Source organism: Octopus bimaculoides, chromosome 27, assembly GCF_001194135.2.
Source record: "Octopus bimaculoides isolate UCB-OBI-ISO-001 chromosome 27, ASM119413v2, whole genome shotgun sequence".
In the NCBI taxonomy this organism is placed as follows: domain Eukaryota; kingdom Metazoa; phylum Mollusca; class Cephalopoda; order Octopoda; family Octopodidae; genus Octopus; species Octopus bimaculoides.
Window position 1 is genome coordinate 8,267,330 of NC_069007.1, and position 5,123 is coordinate 8,272,452.

Below are 5,123 nucleotides of genomic sequence, written 5' to 3' on the forward strand. Positions count from 1 at the left end.
ATATATATATGGATGTATATACATATATGTGTATTGAAATATCCTGAAATAATTTATTCTCAAATGCATGATAATGCTAATTCAGTAGCATGAACAGGATAAACTATCCATAGATTGCAGAAAAATTCATTCCTGGCCAGCCATGAGACTCGAACTGACATCCCTGTGATTACGCGTCGAGTGATCTACCTTGAAGCTAAACTGCCCAGTAATGAATTGTTCTACAATTTTAGGTTTTATGAATCTAGCTTTATAAGACGCTAACGTTAAATTGAACTTACGATGAAAGTAAACAAAGTTTACTTTTGAAGTGAATATATTTATGTGTGTGTGTGTGTATATCTATCTATCTATCTATCTATATATATGTATGTACATATGCGTATATATGTATGTATATGTACATATATGTGTATGTATGTATATATATATATGTGTACATGTATGTGTCTATATATATGCACATACATACGTATATATATAGATATGTGAATATGTGTGTGTATATATATATATGTATGTGTATATATATATGCACATGTATGTGTATATATATATGTACATGTATGTGTATATATACATGTACATGTATATATATATATATATATATATATATATAGAGAGAGAGAGAGAGAGAGAGAGAGAGATATGCGAGTCTTTATACATATATATGTACGTGTGTATATATATATATATTATATATAAACAAATGTATAAACATGAATATATATATATATATATATATGTCTGTGTACATATCTGTGAAGGTGCCTTACATTTCTTTGAGTTCTTGACATCCACCAAGAGTGGTTAAAAATTATAAAATCCAGAAATCTGAGATGAAATTTAAAACTTTTTCCTATGGAAGTGCTTATATTTATTCTTAAATAAAGAATTATGATTCAATTCCGTTGTCGCTTGTTTATTTTTATATTTACACAAAGATAGTTTCACTTTTGTCATGGCATACATACATACATACATACATACATACATATATATATATATATATATATATATATATATATGTGTGTGTGTGTGTGTGTATATAAAAGAGACCACTAAGTGGACTGCTAATGTGCTAGAAGAAGATCACCGAATGGTTCTCAAAGAAAAAATTTAGCGAAGCAGAAACATATGGGCGAGACTAGTGAAAATTACAGAAATAAATATAAGGTTATCTGTAGACCATGGTTTCGAAATCAATACTTTCTTACTGAAAATATCTGTGGGAACAACTAGTACATGGTTCTAGGAATTATATCTCTTTTGGCAGTCCGTACTGAGGAGAAACAGATATTTTCAGTAAGAAAGTATTGATTTCGAATCCATGATCTATGGATAACCTTATCTTTATTTCTATAATTTTCACTCGTCTTGCCCGTATGTTTTTGCTTCGCTAAATTTTTCCTTTGAGAACCATTCGGTGATCTTCTTCTAGCACATTAGCAGTCTACTTAGTGGTCTCTTTTATATATACATATACAATGATCCTTTTGAGATCTTAGAAAATTTTTTTCTGAATCTTCTGATTTTTTAATGTGTTGGTTTCCTGGTATTAAATTGATATTAACTAATATCCAATTTTTTACCCTACTATTTTACTATATATATGTATATATATATATATATATATATATATATATATATATATATATATATATAAATAATAATATTAGGGACAAAATCCAAAATTACAGGTAAAAACTCAATTAAAATCAAATTAAATTGAGTTTTATAGATTAAAATATATAGTTTTATGGAAAATAACCAAATTTCAAGAACTCATCGATGAAAATCCACTATCACATATAGAAAAATTAATAATTAAAAGCACAATAAATGAGTATAATATAAAACAAAGTAAATATCATAAGTTAAAGATAATATCTTTATCTTATGATATTTACTTTGTTTTATGTTATACTCATTTATTGTGCTCTTTAATTATTAATTTTTCTATATGTGATAGTGGATTTTCATGATGAGTTCTTGAAATTTGGTTCTTTTCCCTAAATCTATATATATTTTATATATATATATATATATATATATATATACATTGTTGTTACATAGATGTGTAGAATTCTCTTATTACATGTATATACACTATGGCCATTGCATATATACTGTTATTTCATGGATATGCGTACTTTTGTTACCAGATGTATACACACTCTTGTCAATGCGCGCACTCACACGCACTACAAATGATCACATCATCTGGGACTATAAAAATCTGCAAGACCTTAAGTCTTAAAGGATAATGGTTAAAAACAAAATGCTTTCCTTCGCTACCAAGTGAGGGGCCGGTCAAATTTTGCTCTAAAATTAAAAATAAACTGAGAAGAATATACATAAACAAAAAGCCAAAAAGACCTCCTTCGGTCATGCACGACCATGGGATTGAACTTTGAAAGTTCCCTTCTGAGGCTCAAGTCCAGGTAAGGTTGTCTTATGGAAGACCAGCAGTTGCCCATGCATACCAACCTTACCTCTCTTAACCAGCGATGTTATCCAAGGGAAAGGCAAAGGCTGATACAGCTTGGCACCAGTGACATCACAACTCATTTCTACAGCTGAGTTAACTGAAGCAACGTGAAATAAAGTGTCTTGCTCAAGAACACAACACACAGTCCGGTCCAGGAATCAAATTCACAACCTCATAATTGTGAGCCTGATGCTCCAACCACTGAGCCATGTGCCTTCATGCTCACAGACACACACACACACACACATACCCATACTCCTTGTCTGTGTTCTGTAGATGTCATCTTTCTCTTGTTTGTTTTTGTTAATATATCCATGTCCAATAAATAAATACATTTCACTTGAGAAATGCATTCCTGTTCCTAATCCGTCCGTTCATCCATCCATCCATCCATAAATGTATATACAGTAATCCCTCACCATATCGCGGTTTATTATTTAAGCTTATGTCAATTCCTCCATGGTATTGTTTTGCATTTATGATAAAATAAATATATACAAATTATAAAAATTAAAAAAAAAATATATACAGTATGGTTTCTACTTCACGGATTTTCACCTATCGCAGGGTGTTTTGAAATGTAACACCCGCGATAGTCAAGACATTACTGTGTGTGTGTGTGTGTGTATATATATATATATATAGATACACACACATATCTGCACATTACAATTATCACATGCATATACACACTGTTATCACAACAATCATATACTCACTGTTGTCGTTAGTGACCTTGGTGGATCTTGAACCCAGAACGCATAGGAATGTCACAAAATATCACAAGGTATTTTGTCGAATGCTTTATCAATTGAACCAGGCTCTCATCACACGATCGATCAATCATGCATAAGAAGTAAGATCTAATTAAAATTGTAATACCGTATCAATCTCCAACACAAAAAATTATTTCTGCTGCTTTCACTGGCAGGGAGTTGAACCACTGCTATCTCTAGCAGTCAAGCGTCAATCATTGATAAGAGCAGGGAATGTTGAAACCACATGATCTGCCCGGCAGATGGCGAGGATTTATCTCCTTGTTAGCATTTTGTACCAAAAGCCTGAGAGTTTCTCTCATGGTATCAACCATAGTATAAGTTTGTTCTTACACAACATCCACGTTTATTTGAGGATAAATATTACTTTGCAGTATTAATACTGTCTCTGTTTCTAATATACATTCTTTAACAAGCTCACTGGCTAATCATGACACCAGTATCTGTTCTGGCATTGTCAATTTATATATCACTGGTGAGGAGATGAATTGCTGCTATCTCTAGTGGTCAAGCATCCATCATTGACAGGACCAAGGAAGGTCAAAATCATTAGATTTGGTTGTTCTGGCATTGGAGGTAATGAGAATTTATACCCCACTCCCACTAGTGATATAAACAAGAGTACATTTTGTATCAAAAGCCAACATGAGAGCATTCTCTCATGGTAACTGCTGCAGTATGGTTTGTTCTAATAGAACACCCACATTTAACTGGGGATAAATATTATGTCTCGGTATTAACACTGCCGCTGTTGCTAATATATATTCTTTAACAAGCTAAATGGCTAATCGTTACATCAGTGCCTGTTCTAGTACTGTTATTCTATTCAACACTGGTGGGGAATGAGTCACTGCTATCTCTTGTGGTCAAGCGTCCATCATTGACAAGACCAAGAAAGGGCGAAATCATATGAACTGGTGGTCTCGGCGCTGGAGATGGCGGGGATTTATATCGCCATTAGCGATATAAACAAAAGGGCATTTTGCAGCAAAAGGCAATATTAGAATTTTCTCATGGCTCCAACAGTGCATCCATGTTTAAGTGGGGATAAATATTACCTCACGTGAATACTGTCTCTCAAAGTCACTTCCCTTGTTATTTACAAGAGTTGCCTCCCTTGAAATATTCTTCAGCCAAGGTGTTTTTTTTTTTTTTTTTTTTTGCATTTGATGAGATGTCTAGAATAACAATACCGAACCGGCACCCTTATTCGATATTTCCAGAAATCCGGCAATACTGCGCAATATCGTACAATATACCGTACTCTGTATTGAGTAAACAAACCCTGTATCTGAAGTTAGTTAATTTGCATAAGTTGTGTTAAAAATAGTTTCATACTTCACATTTAATCCTCTACTTTTTCTAGTCATTTGATCACGGATGTGCTGAGGCATGGCCTTGAAGAATTCTTAGTTGCATGAATTAATTCCAGTGCTTCTTCTTCTTCTTATTATTATTACTTAAAACCTGGAACTTATTGTGGAGACGCGTGGTCTAGTGGTTAGGCTATTGCATTCACCATCGCTAGATTGTGGGTTTGATTCCCTGATTGTGCAGCATGTTGTCTTCTTCAGCAAAACACTTTCTTTTATGTTGCTCCAGTCCCCTTTTCGATATATGTATATATATATATATATATATATATACTCTTTTACTCTTTTATTTGTTTCAGTCATTTGACTGCGGCCATGCTGGAGCACCGCCTTTCCTCGAGCAAATCGACCCCGGGACTTATTCTTTGTAAGCCTGGTACTTATTCTATCGGTCTCTCTCTGCCGAACCGCTAAATGACGGGGGCATAAACACACCAGCATCGGTTGTCAAGCAATGCTAGGGGGACAAACACAGACACACAT